This window comes from Mustelus asterias, chromosome 20, assembly GCF_964213995.1.
Source record: "Mustelus asterias chromosome 20, sMusAst1.hap1.1, whole genome shotgun sequence".
Taxonomy (NCBI): domain Eukaryota; kingdom Metazoa; phylum Chordata; class Chondrichthyes; order Carcharhiniformes; family Triakidae; genus Mustelus; species Mustelus asterias.
In genome coordinates this window covers 71,759,128-71,778,189 of record NC_135820.1, presented here as the reverse complement: position 1 = coordinate 71,778,189, position 19,062 = coordinate 71,759,128, and the positions used below count along the sequence as shown (strand labels likewise).

General features: G+C 45.4%; 2 protein-coding genes across 11 annotated transcripts in view; both read right to left on the bottom strand.

The window, feature by feature from the left end:
• The window catches only part of ncoa6 (nuclear receptor coactivator 6), a 68,838-nt gene extending 56,966 nt beyond the window's left edge, over window positions 1–11,872 (bottom strand). For 6 of the 10 annotated variants that reach the window (XR_013500308.1, XR_013500309.1, XM_078236789.1 and 3 more), the window contains exon 1: window positions 11,633–11,836. The gene's annotated coding sequence lies outside the window, so the exon portion shown is untranslated. Of the gene's footprint in view, window positions 1–8,366; window positions 8,443–9,556; window positions 9,578–11,632 lie in introns of those variants that run through there. The other 4 variants (XM_078236792.1, XM_078236791.1, XM_078236795.1 and 1 more) reach the window with 4 other exon arrangements.
• Window positions 1–19,062, bottom strand: part of ggt7 (gamma-glutamyltransferase 7) — a 111,975-nt gene that overhangs the window by 25,913 nt on the left and 67,000 nt on the right. The gene's annotated exons all lie outside the window — the stretch shown is intronic.

Here is a 19,062-nt window from a genome sequence, read left to right as displayed (position 1 = left end):
AGTAGGCTTACATTAACACTGCAATGAAGATACTGTGAAAATTCCCTAGTCGTCACACTCCAGCGCCTGTTCGGGTACACTGAGGGAGAATTTGGCATGGCCAATGCACCTAACCAGCACGTCTTTTGGACTGTGGGAGAAAATCGGAGCATCCGGAGGAAACCCACGTAGACAAGGGGAGAACGTGCAGCCTCTGCACAGACAGTGACTCAAGCTGGGAATCGAACCTGGCTGGCTCCCTGATGCTGTAAGGTAGCAGTGCTAACCACTGTGTCACCACCGTGGCAAGTAAAATCTAAAGATGACAGAGGAAAAATAATTGAAACATAGATACATGAACACAATCTGAAATTAGGCAAACTGGGTGCACGCGTATAAAAGGGAACAATTACACTTGAGGGGATGTCTTTTTAGAAAATGTAAAAAAAAATTGCTCTCAGGGAAGGGAAATTCATAGCAAAGCACATTTGCTAAATCCCATTCCACAGCAGCACTGGCAAAGAATCAGTGTACAGATCACCCGGCCCGTCTGGTGCTCAGAAAATGGTGCAGCACCTTCAATCCTGATCTGGAGAGATCTGCTTTGCGACAATTCTCAAGGTTAGGCAAACCAAGTTATTTCTATGATTGGTGTCAGGGTTTCCAGGGAAGGAAACAAAGCAACTTATGACTGGAACTCAAGAGGAGCCAGCTGGATAAGTAAAAATCTATTTATCACTGAAACATCATATTTAATAATGGGATCTAAACAAGGTAGATGAGCAAAGATCACAAATCATTGAAAGTAGCAATGTTGGTTAACAAGGCCAAATACAAACGAAGCACTGGGATTAACTTCTAGAGGAATACAACTGAAAAGCAGAGAAGTCATTTTGAATTTGTTGGAACCTTGCTTAGACCACAATTGGATTACTCACACAGGTCTGGTAAAAAGATTGTAAAAAGATATGAAGAAGGTGTGAATAAGATTTACATGAGTAAATTGCTGAGTCACATAGCACAGAAGGAATGCATTTGGCCCTTCTGAATCTGTGCTGGCTTCCTGTAGACAGAGCAATCCAGACAGTCTCCTTCCTCCACTTTATCCCCATAGCCCCGCCAATTAATTTCCATCAACTGACAATCCGATTTGCTTTTGAAATTGTGGACCGACTCCGTTTCTATCAAATTTATGGACAGTGTGTTCCAGGTCATTCCAAATTCCTGCTTAAAACAGTTCCCCCTCACTTTTCCCATCCCCTGCCACCTCACCTCTTGCCCAAACTCCTCATCCTTGCACTATCAGCTAACGGAAGCGGGTTTTCTGTGTCTACCTTAACTAAACTTGTCATAATCTCATGCACCTCTATCAGATCTTTCTTCAACTTGTTTTTCTTTTTTTATTAATGGGATGTGGGCATTGCTGGCTAAGCCAGCATTTATGCCCATCCTTAATTGCCTTCGAGAAGGTGGTAGTGAGCTGCCATCTTGAACTCCTACAGTCCATGTAGAGTAGGTGCACCCCCAGTGTTGTTAGAGAGTGTTCTAGGATTTTGACCTAGTGACAGTGAAGGAACGGTAATATGATTCCATGCCAGGAGGGCGGCTTCCAGGTGATGGTGTTCCCATGTGTTTGCTCCCCTTGTACTCCTAGATAGTGGCGGTTGTGGGGTTGGAATGTGCTGCCTAAGGAGCCTTGGTGAGTTCCTGCAGTGCATCTTGTAGCTGACACACACTGCAGCTACTGTGCATCAGTGGTAGAGGAATTGAATGTTTGTAGATGATGTGCCAAACAAACGGGCTGCTTTGTCCTGAATGTTGTCAAGCTTATGTGTTGTTGGAGTTGTACTCACCCAGGCAAGTGGATAGCATTCCATTACACTCCTGACTTGTGTCTTGTAGATAGTGGACAGGCTTTGGTGAGTCAGGAGGTGAGTTACTAGCCGCAGGATTACTAGTCTCTGATCTATCCAGAGTATTTATATGGTTAGCCCAGTTCAATGATAACCCCAGCACATTTACAGTGAGGGAATTCAGCAATGATGCTATTGTACGTTACTGGGTGACAGTTAGATTCTCTCTCGTTAGAGATGGTCATTGCCTGACACTTGTGTGGCATGACTGTTATTTGCCAATTATCAGCCCAAGCCTGGATACTGTCCAGGTCTTGCTGCATTTGGACATGGAATGTTCAGTATCTGAGCAGTTGGGAATGGTGCTGAACACTGTGCAATCATCAGCAAACATCCTCACTTTTTACATTACGATGGAAGGAAGATCATTGATGAAGCAGTTGAAGATAGGGCCTAGGACACTACCAGAAGGAACTCCTGCAGTGATGTCCTGAAACCGAGATGATTAACATCCAACAACTGCAACCATCTTCCTTTGTGCTAAGTATGATGCTAACCAGTGGAGGGTTTTCTCCCCGACTCCCACTGACTCCAGCTTTGCTCGGGCTCCTTGATCCGCACTCGGTCAATGCTACCTTCTCACCTCTGGAATCCAGCTCAGCTCTTTTGTCCCTGTTTGGACCAAGGGGGTAATGAGACTAGGAGTTGAGTGGTCTGGTGGAACCCAAACTGAGCGTCAGTGAGCTGGTTATTGCTAAGCCAGCGCTGCTTGATAGTACTGCTGATGACCTGTTCCATCACTTTGCTGATGATCAAGAGTAGACTGATAGAGCAGTAATTGACAGGGTTGGATTTTCCCTGCTCTTTGTGTAAAGGACATACCCGGACAATTTTCAATACTGCTGGGTAGATGCCAGTGTTGTATCTGCACTGGGGCAGCTGGGTAAGGGTGTGGCAAGTTCTGGCGCACAAGTCTTTAGTACAATTGCCAGAATATTGTCAGAACCCGTAACCTTTGCAGCATCCAGTGTCTTCAGCCATTTCTGGTATCATGAAGTGAATCAAGTTGGCTGAAGACAGACATCTGTGAAGCTGGGGACATCCAGAAGAGGCCGAGATGACTCATCCACTTCTGGCTGAAGATTGTAGCCAACGCTTCCGTCTCATCTTTTGCACTGACGTACTGGGCTTCCCAATCATTGAGGGTGGGGATATTAATGGAGTCTCCTCCTCCAGCAAGTGGTTTAATTGTCCACCATCGTTCGTGACAGGATGTAGTGGGACTGCAGAGCTCAGATCTGATGGATGTGGAATCACTTAACTCAGTCTATCACTTGCTGTTTACGCTGTTTGATAAGCATGTGGTCCTGAATTGTGGTTTCACCAGGTTGACACGTGATTTTTAGTTATGCCTGGTGCGGCTTCTCACATGCCCTCTTCAGTGAACCAGTGTTGATTCTCTAACTTGGTGGTAATGGTAGAGTGGGAGATATGCCAGTCCGCCATGTGGTTACAGATTGTGTTTGAGACATTCCTGCAGCTGCTGATGGCCCACAGAGCCTCATGATTGCCCAGTCTTGAGTTGCTAGATTGTCTCCAGTACCACACATAGAGGGTATCAGCAGTGTGAAGATATGGTTTTGTTTCCACAAGGACTGTGCGGTGGTCACAGATGCATCTGCGGCAGGCAGGTTGGCGAGGATGAGCTCAATCTGTGGTGGCGTCACTCTTGGTGATGGACATTGAGGTCCCCCACCCGGAGTACATTCTGTGCCCTTGCCATCCTCGGTTCTTCCTTCAAGTGGTGTTCAACATGGTGGGCTACTGATTCATCAGCTGAGGGACGGGCAGTACGTGATAACCGGCAGGAGGTTTCCTTGCCCAGGTTTGACTTGGTGCCATGAAACTTCATATTGACGTTGATGACTCCAGGGCAACCCCCCCCCCTCAAACTATTCCATTGTGCCCTGCCGTTGGGAGAGGACATACCGAGGGATGACAATGGTAATATCTGGGACATTACGTGTAAGGTATGATTCCGTGAGTATGACAATGTCAGTTGCTTGTCTGTGAAACAACTCTCCCAATTTTGGCACAAGCCCCCAGATTTTAGAAAAGGAGGACTTTGCAGGGTCAACAAGGCTGAGCTTGCTGTCATTATTTCTGGTGCCGAGGCGAATGCCAGGCAGTCTGTCCGGTTTCATTCATTATTAACTTGACTTTAGTGGTTTGATACAACTGAGTGGCTTGCTCCATCATCAGTACTCCCCCATGTTAAACACCACCTGGCAGAAGCAGTGAGGGCAGAAAGGGTACAGAATATACTCTTGGTGGGGGTTTTCAAAGGTCTGGTGTCGCATGTACGCCAGACCAGGTAAGGACAGTGGATTCCCTTCCCTAGAGGACATTAATGAACCAGGTGGGTTTTAACAACACTTGACAATCATCAGACTTTTAATTCCACCATCCGCTTTGATGGGATTCTGGGTCTCTGAGTTACTAGTCTAGTGACATTATCATTATGCCACCACCTTCCCAGGTTCCAAGGAAAACAACCCAAGCTTTTCTAATTTAACCTTGTAGCTAAAATCCCTTATTGCCGGAACCACTGTGACAAATCTCTTCTGTATCCTCTTAAGGACCCTCACATGCTTCCTAAAGGTGTGGTGGTCAGAACTAGATTCAATATGCTAATTGTGACCTAAACAGAGCTTGATCAAGGATCAACATAACTTCCCTGCTGTGTATTTAATACTCATTTTTATGAAGCCTATGCGCTTCGCTAATTACACTCTCAACATGTCCTGTCACCTTCAAATATCTGTGTACATGTACCCTCCCCACCTCTTGTCCCTGTGCACTTTTAGAACTGGGCCATTAAACCTATATCTCCTTCCAACACCCCCTTCTGCTAAAATTGACTACTTCACACCTCTCTGCAGGAAATTTCATCTGCCACTGGTCTGCCCATTCTGCCAACCTGTCTACAACCTATTCTAATTGAGTGGCATCATCCTCACTGTTTACACTTCCAAGTTGCGCATCACTGACAAATTTTGAAATTTTATTCTGTATTCCAATATCGAAGTTACAGCAAAATACCAGCAGCTCCAGCACAGAAACACTGTCTACAATCCACCAGTCTGAGAAACAGTCATTTACTGTAACTCACTGTTTCTGTCTTTAAGTCAACTTTTTTAACCAAGCTGATACTAAGCTTCCTATTCCATGAGCCTTAATATTAGCAATCAGCCTTTAATGGGGTACGTTGTCAAATGCTTTCTTAAAATCCAAATAACGTAGATGTCGGAGTATAAGTCGACAGTTTAGTCGGAATTTTACTCCCAGGCCCACCCCGATTCCGAGGGCGGGAGAGGCTCGGAGAACAGCATTCTCCATTGGCCTCGGGCGGGATTGTACGAACCTCAGGCGGATGTGCCGGTAAAATTCCACCCACAATGGCTCATAACTCCTTTATTGGAGGGATTCTGACTTATATGCCGAGTATAAAAGTGAACCACCGGCGTGGGTGGTTGTCATTTTGAAATGGAATCGACATCTAGTGCAAAATGGACATGTCTCAAACTCCCACTTACTTTGCCAAAACAGTCCATATCAAGCCTGCTTGATCCCTTGTGGCCAGTTATAAGGTTCTGGCAAGTTAAAGATGCATCGGTTGGAGTGAAAAATTGAAACTGATGAAGCGCTCCGAAAGCCAGTGGCGTTCGCTACCAAATAAACCTGTTGGACTTTAACGTCGTGTTGTTAGACTCCTTACTGTGTTTACCCCTGTCCAACGCCGGCATCTCCACATCATAATAACGCAAGGGCATAGCATGGCGAAGACTGTGGTGGGTAGATGTTTGACTTACATGATGGATATACGCAAAAACGTGATTTTGAGGACAGAAAAATTTGGTCAAATTATACGCCAGAACGACTTACATGCTGTGATTTGCAGTAGAAAAATTCCACCACATTCCGTTTGTCGATGATACCACTAGGTGGCTGAAAGACTAAACAAGTTGGAGCTTTTCCTCTAGACAAGAAGCTAAGAAGCAACCTGATAAAGATTTTTACAATTATAAAAGTGTTCAATCAGATAGACATAGAGACTTTTCGACTTTTAAGGAATCCAAATCTAGGGGTCATAAATATAAAGATATGCCACTAATAAATCCAACAAGGAATCCGGGAAAATATCAATTCCTAGAGAGTGATTAGAATGTGGAACCCGCTAACACATGAAGTAGTTGAGTAAAATAGCATAAATGCATTGAAAGGGAAGCTACAATTTTTGTAAAACTTCTCCGTCTTTTTTTCCCTCTCTCTCTCAATACAATATTTCTTTTCCCCCCCTGTTTCTGTACCCAACATGACTCTAATTCACCTTATTTCCTTCTCTGTCATTTCTGTGTTTCCTTCTCAATCCATCATTCACCAACATCCCTAATGCGCCATCGTCCCTGCTGCGCCATTTGCAGTAATTTGCTGGGTAAAGGTCTTGAGTTGAAGGATGGGGGGGAAAGTCTATCACTAGATTTCACCACTGCTGCAAAATCTGACGATGCATCTTGCATCATCAGCTCATTGCAAAGGGGAAAGGAGAAGAGGAAAGGAACTCTATTCACCACCCCCTGAAAAAAACCTAAAACTTCACAGATGTTACTGTTTAAAAAACACATGGCATCAATTTCTAGACCTCAAACTCAGTTTGGAGCGGCTGCATACAGTATTAAAAATGTTACAAAAAGTATAGATAATCTGAATCATATGTCCTGTTCGATTATTACTCTATAGCCTGTCGCAGCTATCAAATAAATGATAACTTAAAGCTTATTATACGTCTTAAAATACAGATCACTCATTTTCTATTGTCTGCCATATATTAACCTGTGACCTTCCAGTTAGACGTTCAGTATCATTAATTGTATACTATAGTAAAATTGTAAAGGGCAAGTGTCACAATACTATCAGATTCAGGGAGAGTAAATCATGACAGCAAGTGATCTTATCTGAATGATGAGCCATCAAGATTACAAAAGAACATGGCGGCTTTCATCATTCCACATTTATTCATTATGCAATTAAATACATTACCAGTCATTGACTTACCGAGACAGAATAAGTCAATTTTACTCTCATTACATAGGATTCCAAGATATCTACCAGTGTCTTGGGATGATATTATTCTGTCTTTCGTAATGAGTGCCATTGGTTTCTAATGAATAAATAAATCAAACTTCATTTTAGTTCTGAAGTTGGTGTTTTGGAGATAGAAACGAGGATGGACTTCTATGAAAACCCATGAATTAGCATTTATCATTGGAAAAGAATAAAGAATTGTCTGCCTGAACAAATTGTGTACACTTAAAAACAAACAAACCCATCTTCCACGTAGCCTGCAGTTGAGTTTAGTTCATTTATTAGTGTCACAAGTAGGCTTACATTAACACTGCGATGAAGTTACGGTGAAAAGCCCCGAGTCGCCACACTCCGGCGCCTGTTCGGGTACACCGAGGGAGAATTTAGCACGGCCAATGCACCCTAACCAGCACGTCTTTCAGAGGAAGTCACTTTCTTGCAGTACGAGGGTTATGGGCCAGCTGAGCCAAAGACCTGGCGTTTGAGTGAAAGTAACTGTAAACGGTAAAACTCCACGGGATCTTTTTTGCTTCAGCCTTAGTCTCATGAAAATAGAGAGGTTGCTTTTCTTTTAAAAAGTGGCAGCATTTACACAATTTAATGCTGCATCTCTCCTGGCACCAGTTCTCACATCTACCTCGGTTTACAACTTACCGGTTGATTGGCTGCGAATTTACAACACTGGCCTTATCACGAGTCAATTGACTACTTCACCAAGATGTAATTATCAAAATAACTGAACTAAAAACTTTGACATCCTTTGAGATGTAGCCGTCATAATTTTAGCAAATGTTTTATTGATTTTGCGACAAGCTACTGGAATATACACAGATACTCAGTCAACACCCTTATACAACAAGCTGCCCCTATCAGTATCTGACATATAGAGATTGATTTAAAACAAACTAACACGACACGTCAAATTAGTCAGGCAAAAATGTGCCAACGGACAATAGAAACACTAGTTCGACAGTGTAACAAAATTATTATGCCTAAATTCTTGGCCAGTAACGCAAGTAAAAATTGCCGTGATAATATAATTAATCTTTTCACAAAATTGCCATCAGGGTCTCAAGCTGACATGCTCGCAAGTAAACTTCACTCAAATCCCAACAACACTGCTTTCAGTGTTGAATCTTTTTTTAAATAAAAAAGAGTACATATTCTTTTATATAATGCCTGCAAACTATTTCTATGCTTCCACGGAGAATTATTTTTTAAAAAAGACACAAGGCACAAAACTAAAGAGAGCTTCTTAAATACATGATTGAAACAAGCATTAAGATGTGTAGGTGTTAATGCAGAAAAAAACCTGTGTCAACTTCACGGACTGAGAAGAAAATGCAGACCAAGAACAATAGCCTTAAAATTCCAACATTTTCCCCCTACCTCGTGCTTACTGAAACATGAGTGAGGTGTCCTAGGGATCAAAGCTGCTCCCAACTCTATTAGAGCCTCAGTTTATCTAGATGAGCAATCAAACCAAAAAAGAATTATAGTGTCGCGTGCGGAGAATTATGGAAAACAGAACCTCAAGATTTGAGAACTATAAATATTTAACAGCAAGACACTGAAAGGTTCACTAGAAATATTCCGTGCAGGTGACAAACCAACTGAGGCTGCTCAGTTCACAGTCGTCCAGTGGCACATCTCACTATTAGAAAAGCACGGACTATTCCCTGCCTAACCAATGTAGAAGACAATGTGAAAGACTGTGCGATCTAAAACGGTTGAAAATTAGGCCATGTTCCTATGCCATTGCTACTGATGAACTCAACAGCAACACATTGCACATAAGCACAAGTAATGAGGCAGGATAAGCCACACAAGGGGGAAGAACAAAGTCAAACAATCAAAATGTTCTTCTGAACTCTCCTGCCTGTTGAAGTGTAGTAGAACAACACTATGACAAAATGCTATGCTGTCAACTTGTCAATTATAACCACAGGTCCAGTGTCTCAAAACCAATAACTTCAGCACGGAGGTGCTGTCGAATTTCAGATCTTGCCGTATTGCGGACCATGGGCAGTTCGAGTCCCGCCAGATCAGGTGGAGCCAAGGGTCACTCAGAGTGTGGGAACAGACCAAGGCACAAGCAGCAAAGGAGATAACAAGTCATGCGCCACGTTGAAACAGTGCAGCGCCTAGCCACATTGTCCAGGTAATTGTTTACTCAATTAAAATTGACGCATGACACATTATGTTCAATTTTGGTACAACTCCGCTTTTTGGACAGCCTATTTTGAGAGATTGTCCTGTATGTAAAAGGTACCAAAATGTTACACATATAATGTGTTCACAGTGCAAAGTGTAAGCTACGTCTACCCTAATGTGCCACTTCGGGCCATGACTGTAAAACTGCAAACCAATACAGTTAACAAAGTGTGTCTTTGCATACCAGCACATTTCTCAACTAAATAAAGTACAATTTCACAGGTCTTTCCCGGAAAACATTTTACTAGTGGAAAGAAAATATTTTATTTAAAAGAAACTAAGCCAAGAGAGATCAGCATTCTACACTCAACTGAAAAGTTTAAGTTGAAGAGCATGCTTTCCGAAAACAGTAAATTATTACATACCCAACAACTGGTCACCACTCATCATTCTAAACAGAAAATCAGCTTAAATGGATCTCCCACCGTGCAACCACCGAGACTCGAACTGCAACATGTAATTTAGAATCAAATAAATCTTTAGTGAAACCAAAAGTTTCCCAGAACAAGTGACACACATCTGTCACACACAGCTCCCTCCCTTTCTGTAGTGCCAACACGTTCAAACAACATTACATCCCAGTAGATACAAATCAGTTCACTGATCAAAAGCTGAACAAATATTGACATTTAACTGATACTCAAATTCAAATGTGAGAAATCTATCATATTTTCAATAACTACCAAGTAATATCTAAATCACAAATCTCAGCAATCCCACCCAAAATCATTCAGCATATACTTGAAATTTCAATTTCCCTCTGTTGCTCCACTAAGCACTCATTTTTAAAACTCAAATTGTTATCTGTACAAAAATAATGTTCAACAAACACTGACACAGCACAAAGGAACAAAGGAATTAGGAGCAGAAGTAGGCAAATTCAGCCCTTCGAACCTGCTCCGCGATTCAATCAGATCATGGCTGACCTCTCCCTCATCTCAAATCCACTTCCCAACCCGTTCCCCATAAACTCCTTATCCTTTAATTAGAAATATATATCTCTCTGTCTTGAAGAGTTAGACGTGCTGGTTAGGTGCATTGGCCATACTAAATTCTCCCTCAGTGTACCTGAACAGGCGCCAGTGTGTGGTGGCTAGGAGATTTTCACAGTAACTTCATTGCAGTGCTAATGTAAACTTACTTGTGACTAATAAATAAACTTTAAACTTGAAACCATTCAACAATTCAGACTCCACCGCGCTATAGGTTCCACAGATTCACCACCCTCCGCGAGAAGTAGTTCCTCCTCATCTCCGTCTTAAATCTACCACCTCTCAACCTATACCTGTGAGCTCTTGCTCGAGATTGCCCCATAAGAGGAAACATTTGGTCTACATTTACTTTATCAATCCCTTTTAAAATTTTATACACCTCGATCAGATCCCCTCTCATCCTTCTAAACTCCAGTGAATATAAGCCCAAATTCTTTCATCTCTCCCCATACGTCAACCCTTTCATCCCCGGAATCAATCTGGTGAATCAACACAATTCAAGTAAACACACCATCATGAAAAAGTGAACGTTATAAACCTCCTCACTGGTCAAAACTTTAAGAGCCTGTAGGCTGAACAAAAGATACCCAAGTTTAGTATTTTTCAAAACGCCAGGCACAAATTTAATAAGGAAAAAAAAATAAAGCAAAGACAAATAACAGAATAATAGTTAAAATATATACAACGCACAACTACTTCTCTTCAACAAAGCAGTCAACAAAAGGTGAAATGGCATAGCATTTCCTCATTTTTGCCAATCTGTAGTTGGCATTAGAAATAAGCTCCCCCCTGCTGCACATTTACTCACATCGACTACTCAAACTAATCAGAAAAGGCAATAGGTTTATCAAAGTAAATTTAAATTGCATTTAGTAAGACGCAGACGAATTGGCATCATTGTATTCTTTACACGGAACAATGACAAACATTTGGATTACTGTCACTGTTAGACCATAAGTAGTAAGGAAAGGTGACAAGTCGATTCAAGGTAACTTTCGAAAGGGAACGGGATAAAAGATAATGTGGGGACGAGCTGGATAGCTTTCAAAGAGCCAGCACGGGCATGATGGGTTGAATAGTCTCTTTGGAGGTTATCAATAGAAATTAAAGACGCCACAATAGCTGGTTAAACGGATTTTTAATATCTAACCAAGAGATTTGGGAACATGGGAGCTTTTGGTAAAAACCTGACAGATAGATCCATTGAAGAAATAAAATAATCCATATGGAGGGCTGGTTTGTATTGAATCATCATCGACAGGGAAATAAATAAGCAAACTGGAAGCCTTGGGGCTGTAATGATTGTGTAAAGGGGGCGGGAGGGGGTGCACACCCGGCACAATGGGTGACAGCAGGCTCGAGTGGAGCCGGGGTTGGTGCCAGCTCCTGCTGCCCCTCAGTGCGGCCCGGGGCGCTTGCTCTCTTCCCACCCTCACCAGGGCCCCACACTCACCGGCCTCTGTCTGTCAGGCAGGCCGCCGGCCCACCAGCTCTCATGCCCCTGGGCGAGGTTGACGCTGCTGGATCTTTCCGACCGCTTTACTCCGCCCTCAATGTGTAAATGACTCTCACTGGAAGCCCAGCGGGATCCACTTCCCCGGTTCCCGTCAACACAGACGCCAGCATCAAGAGATGGGGGGGATGGGGAGGGGGGGAAACTACCCACCGGGTGACCCCACACACAGCCGCGCTCCCATTGGACCAGCCCCCTGGCAGCAGTAAGACGCTTTCCCATAGGCCTGAACGTCAGCCAATCGGCATCACCGTCCGCTGACGTGATGACGACATTGTCCGTCCCGTCAATCCCTTTGCCGCCGGAGAGCCCCGCCCCGTCCCAAGGTTGCGCGTGCGCATTCCCCTGTTGCGGATGGGCATGCGCAATCACCCCGCCCAGGTTGTGGTCGCGCGCGCGCACTCCCCTATTATTGGACGTGCATGCGCAGTCACCTCGCCCGGGTCATGGTCGCGCGTGCGCACTCCCCTATTATTGGACAGGCATGCTCAATCACCCCGCCCGGGTTATAGTCGCGCGTGCGCATTCCCCTGTTACGAATGGGCATGCGCAATCACCCCGCCCGGGTTATAGTTGCGCGTGCGCATTCCCCTGTTACGGATGGGCGTGCGCAATCACCCCGCCCGGGTTATGGTCGCGCGTGCGCACTCCCCTATTATTGGACGGGCATGCGCAATCACCCCGCCCGGGTTATAGTCGCGCGTGCGCATTCCCCTGTTACGGATGGGCATGCGCAATCACCCCGCCTGGGTTATGGTTACGCGTGCGCATTCCCCTGTTACGGATGAGCATGCGCATTCACCCCGCCCGGGTTTGGCGGACTGGGTGTGCCAATGGCCCCCTTGCGGCTGCCGCGCGTGCGCGTTCCCCTGTTACGCGCACGCGCGCCCCTGTTACAGACGGGCATGCGCAATCCCGCCCCGCTCACTTGGCACCTCATCACATTCAAGGCCAAGTGCTGGTCAATGGGATTGGATGGGAGTCATGATGTGGAGATGCCGGCGTTGGACTGGGGTAAACACAGTAAGAAGTTTAACAACACCAGGTTAAAGTCCAACAGGTTTATTTGGTAGCAAAAGCCACACAAGCTTTCGAGGCTCTGAGCCCCTTCTTCAGGTGAGTGGGAATTCTGTTCACAAACAGAACTTATAAGACACAGACTCAATTTACATGAATAATGGTTGGAATGCGAATACTTACAACTAATCCAGTCTTTAAGAAACAAAACAATGGGAGTGGAGAGAGCATCAAGACAGGCTAAAAAGATGTGTATTGTCTCCAGACAAGACAGCCAGTGAAACTCTGCAGGTCCACGCAACTGTGGGAGTTACAAATAGTGTGACATAAATTCTGATTCTAGGATCGCATGATAAAGACTCAGGAGGAAAAAAGCAGAAATATTTATGTGAAATAGTGTGACATAAACCCAATATCCCGGTTGAGGCCGTCCTTGTGTGTGCGGAACCTGGCTATCAGTTTCTGCTCCGCGACTCTGCGCTGTCGTGTGTCGCGAAGGCCGCCTTGGAGAACGCTTACCCGAATATCAGAGGCCATATTGGATGGGAGGTCAGGTGTTTCTGACGCGTCAGTACAGACTCGATGGGCCGAAGGGCCACTTCTGCACAGTATGATTGGAAAATAAGAGGTAAAATTCTTAAAGGGATACAGGAGCAGAGGGATCTGGGTGGATTTATGCATAGATCATTAAAGAGACAGAAACTAGTTAATAAAGCATTTGGTATCCTGGGCTTTATTAATAGGAGCAAAGAATACAAGAGCAAGGAAGTCATGCTGAACTTATACAAGGCACTAGTTAGACCTCAGCTGGAATATTGTGTGTAGTTGTGGCCACCGCACTATAGGAAGGGTATGGACACATTGAGAGAGAGTGGAGAAAAGGTGGTCAAGAAAGGTTCCAGCGATGAGAAACTTCAGTTATGAGGATAGATTGGAGACGCTGGGGCTGCTCTCCTTGGGGAGAAGAAGGCTAAGAGGAGATTTGATAGAGTTGTTCAAAATCATGGAGGCTGGACAGAGTAGACAGGGATAAACTGTTTCTACTCATAAAGGATCAAAAATGAGAGGGCACAGATTTAAAGTGATTTGCAAAAGAGAAAAACTTTTTCACACTGAATGGTTCGGCTTCGGAAGGCACTGCCTGAAAGTGTGGTGGAGGCAAATTCAATCAAGACATTCAAGAAGACACTAGATGGTTCCTTGAATAGAAACAACGCGCGCAGGCGTATGGTGAAAAGACAGAGGAATGGCACCCAGCTATGATGCTCGTTTAGAGAGCCAATAGAGACATGATGGGCCAAATGGCCTCCTGCACTGTGACAATTCTGTAAAAACCCATATGGTTTACTAATGTCCTTTAGGGAAGGAAACCTACCATCTTTAGCTGTTCTGGCTTACATGTGATTCCAGACCCACAGCAACGTTGTTGACTCTTAAATGCTCTCAAGCCCTTCAGTTGAAGTGTGGTCAGAGAGGGGCAACAAATGCTGGCCTTGTCAGTGACACCCACTTTCCATGAAAGAGTAAGAAAAAAAGGATTTTCCTTATTCAGCTGAACTGGCACAAGATGAATTTCCTCATCTATGTTTTTTTCAGGAAGAGGCTTTCAAGATAGGCCCATCCCCATCCTCCTTCTGCACTGTAGGGTTTCTATGATTTCTATGATAGGGAACATGATTTACATTTTCCAGGTTCTCACCGTTAATTGAAGGGAGATTGGAAGAGGACTTTAATTTTCCAGGTGTTTAGTGAAGGGTTCATTTTCTCATATGCTCATCAAGATGCACCCACTACAAGATGCACTGCAGGAACTCACTAAGGCTCCTTAGACAGCACCTTTGAAACCCAGGACTACTGCCATCTAGAAGGACAAGAGCAACAGATGCATGAGAGTACTACCACCTGCAAATTTACTTCCAAGTCACACACCACCCAGACCTGGAAATATATCACTATTCCTTCACTGTCACTGTGTCAAAATCCTGGAATGCCCTTCCTAACAGCACTGTGCGTATACCTACACCACATGGGCTGCAGCGGTTCAAGAAGGTAGTTCATCCTATCTTCTCAAGGGCAATTGGGGATGGGCAAAGCTGGCCTAGCCAGCTAAGCCTAAATCCCTTGAATGAATAAAAAAATTACTCTCAGCACGGTCTCATGGAATCCTACAGTGTAGAAGGAGGCCATTTGGCCCATCGAGTCTGCACCAACCACAATTCCATCCAGGCCCTATCCCCATAACCCCATGCATTTACCCTAGCTTGTCCCCCTGATGCTAAGGGGCAATTTAGCATGGCCAATCAACCCAACCCGCACATCTTTGGACTGTGGGATGAAATCGGAGCACCCGGAGGAAACCCACACGGGGAGAATGTGTAAACTCCACACAGACAGTGACCCAAGCCGGGGATCGAACCCAGGTCCCTGGCACTGTGAGGCAGCACTGCTAACCACTGTGCCGCTCATAGACCAGTAGAACTCCCCAACTTTGTTATTGTTACAATTCCATACCAATCTCCCACTTCTGAAAAAGGATCTCGTAGTCCGTCCTGCGGGGTTGCTATCAGCTAAGTAAAGCTCTCTGCTTTTAATTCGATTTATTGTCCAAGTTCATTATTGCATTAAGGTCACTCATATTTAAAAAGGGCTGCAAGGTTGCATTAAGAGCTGATCACATGATTTGATGGTAAAGTCATTCGGGTGTACGCTCAGGCTGCTGTTTTACTTTCAGTTTTGTCCTTGATGCAGAGAAAGAACAGCTCTTCAATAAACCTGTTGTGTGCGTGTTTGAAGCCACACGTGCAAACTACGTCTTTTCTTTTTCTGCTGAAGCCCACAACTCCTAACATAGTTAGGACATTACAGAAAGAATATTGGCGAGGAGTCAGGGTTCTGTTTCATCGAGAACACTGAGTAAAGAACCTAAGGTAGAGAAAAAAAATGTGGGTCCTCAAACTTCAAACATCAGAGAGTAGGAGAAAAGTCAACAACGGGATTAAAGATTAAGGACCCTATTTTACCATTTTGATTCTAAGTGCTGGGCGGACTTGAAACTGGGAGTGTTTCAGATCCGACTTTTAGACCCGTTCTCAGGCGTCCCCATACGCACTCTGCGTATAGCAGCGATTCCGAATCATGCTGCAGAAGCCTGTGGGCGGGGCTTAATGCGCCCGAAATCCTGCAGCTCCGATCGGAGCCTCCAACTGCGCATGCACAGTAAGTAAAATAGAAAAACACTTCCCTGCCACATCTCTCCTGGGCCGCATAATGCCTCCCTCTGGCCCCCACAGACATTACCCCACTCCCACAATATAATTGACCCTCTTATCCCCCCACACCCCCGCTACCCAGACCGATCGCTGCCCCCTTTTCCCCCCACCGATCGCCTGAGAGTGGCAGCGGACCCCCCTCCCTCCCCCCGATCACACGCAGAGTGGCACGGACCCCCCTTCCACCCCACCGCAGAGCAGCAGCGGACCCCCCTGCCCTCCCACCAAAGAGCCATCTGACCCACCTCCCTCTCCCCCACCAGAGAGCCTCTGACCATCCTCCCTCCCCCCACCAGAGAGCCATCTGACCCGCCTCCCCCCCCCTTACCAGAGAGCCATCTGACCCACTCCCCCCGCCCCCCCCCCCGCCCCGAACACCGATCTGAATCAGAGAGCCGCCGGAAACTCTGAACTTACCTCCTCAGAAGCTGGGGCGCCCGAATCAGCCCTTTTTGGACCATGTCTCTTTCGTGCCGAATCTGGACGGGCGAACGCAGTGGTAAATGGGGAAGGGCCGGTAAGTTTGGGCGTGCATTATTCAATTTAAATGCAAGCATATGCATTTAAATTGACATCGGGCCTGTTTTGGGCACGGTCCCAACGGCGGCCATTTTCAACCATTGGTAAAGAGGGAATGAGCGTGGAGGCAGGCGCGGATCGCGCTATTTGCCTCACGCCCGACTTTATCAAGTCTTCACGCCCGAAAATGGGCGCAACCCGATGGTAAAATTGGGCCCTAAGTGCCAGGAAGATAACAGTAAGTAAAAAAGCTCCCTGTGTGTTTTTTAAAAGTTTTTTTTCCCTGATCAGTGGTTAGTCCTGCTGCCTCACAGCACCAGGGACCCAGGTTCAATTCCAGTCTTTGCAGGACTGTGTGGAGTTTGAATATTCTCCTGATGTCTTAAAAAGCTTATTTATTTACTTGTGTCACAAGTAGGCTTACATTAACACTGCAATGAAGTTACTGTGAAAATCCCCTAATTGCCATGCTCTGGCACCCGTTTTGGTACACCGAGGGAGAATTTAGCATGGCCAATGCACCTAACCAACAATGTCTGCCTGGGTTTCCTCCGGGTGCTCCGGTTTCCCCTCACACTCCAAAGATGTCAATGTTTGTTGATTGAATCATAGAATCCCTACAGTGCGGAAGGACGCCATTTGGCCCATCGAGTCTGCACCGACTCTCTGACAGAACATCCTACCCAGGCCCTCCCCCACTCTAGCCCCATATCCCCGCTTATGTACCCCACTAATCTACACATCTTGGGATACTATGGGGCAATTTAGCATGGCCAATCCAGCTAGCCCGCACATCTTTGGACTGTGGGACGAAACTGGAGCATCCGGAGGAAACCCACGCAGACATGGGGAGAATGTGCAGACTCCGCACGGATAGTGACCCAAACCGGGAATCGAACCCGGATTGGCCATGCTACATTGCCCCTTAGTGTCAGGGGGATTAGCAGAGTGAATATGTAGGGTTACGGGGACAAGGCCTTGGTGGGACTGTTGTCGGTACAGGCTCGATGGGCTGAATGGTCTCTTTCTGCACTCTAGGCCTTCTATGGAAAAGGATATATTCTAGTCAACATAGGAGGGGGAAACTAATTAATGCCTCCCTCAAAGAAGATGGGAAGGGAGAAAGCTGAAAAATACCACTTCCTTAAAAAAAATGGATTGATAGAACATCCCTATTCTCTAATGCAGTGGTTCCCAAACTTTTTTCACTGGGCCGCACTTTCGCAATAAAAATTTGCTCGCGCCACACTGAATTTTTTATTGATAAGAAATACATTCAAAAACAAAAAAAAACAACTCCTAGCAGTGCTTGATTCATAACATAGAACACAACTACTTTGTAATATCATGGGACATCCAGAAAGTATAAAACAATGCTTGTTTAAACCATGTTTAAATGATTCTTTGATTGTCCTTGAATCTTCCCGCCACACTTGCCATCCTCTCTCACCGCACCAGTGTGGCACGCCGCACCCTTTGGGAACTACTGAGCTAATGAATGCTTGCTATCCCCTTGTGCTACCGTAGAGGGAGCATTATTCTTATAAAAGACCTTGGATGGAATTTTCTCTTTTTTACTTCCAAGTGCTGGCTGAGGCAAGAAGGTAAGAAGTCTCACAACACCAGGTTAAAGTCCAACAGGTTTATTTGGTAGCAAATATCATAAGCTTTCGGAGCACTGCTCCTTCGTCAGATGGAGTGGAAATGTTCCCAGAGCAGAAACTGATAGCCAAGTTCTGCACACATGAGGACGGCCTAAACCGGGATGTTGGATTTATGTCACATTATCAGTAACCCCCACAGCTTGCCTCCTGGGCTTGTAGAATCTCACTAGCTGTTCTGTCTGGAGACAATACACATTTCTTTAACCTGTGTTTAATGTTCCCTCCACCCACATTGTCTGTACCTTTAAGACCTGGCTGGCTGTAGGATTTGCATTCTAATCAGTATTCTGCAACTTGATTTTGTCTGTTTGCACTGTTTGAGAGCACATTTCCACTCCATCTGACGAAGGAGCTGTGCTCCGAAAGCTTATGGTATTTGCTACCAAATAAACCTGTTGGACTTTAACCTGGTGTTGTGAGACTTCTTACCGTGTTCACCCCAGTCCAACGCCGGCATCTCCACATCATGAGGCATGAAGAGCAGCGTACAGCTTGCCGCTACACAGTCAGCTTTTCTCACTTTATTGTACAGCATTTGGAAGAAAATAAATCTAGAGGTGTGGGCCACGCTGGCAGGGCGAGTCCTGGAAATGCCAGCAACCACAGGATTAGATCAGAGGCCCCTTTATCTCTGGTAAAAACCATCCACTTCGCTCCACCCCAACCCCCAAACACAGAGCTCCCCAGCGGGGGTCCCCAGCACTGCCCCTTGGCACTGCCAAGGGCCATTCCTAGAGCATGTTCCTCTTCCCTCGGAGAATGTACTTACCAGTGTGCCCGGGGAGGTTGGCGGGGGGGGGGGGGGGGGGTGTTCCCTTTGCCTAGTGCCCATTTTTGAAATCCTGTTGTAAACCTCACCAACGTGATGACACAGCGGGGAAGCTCTGTAATGCGATG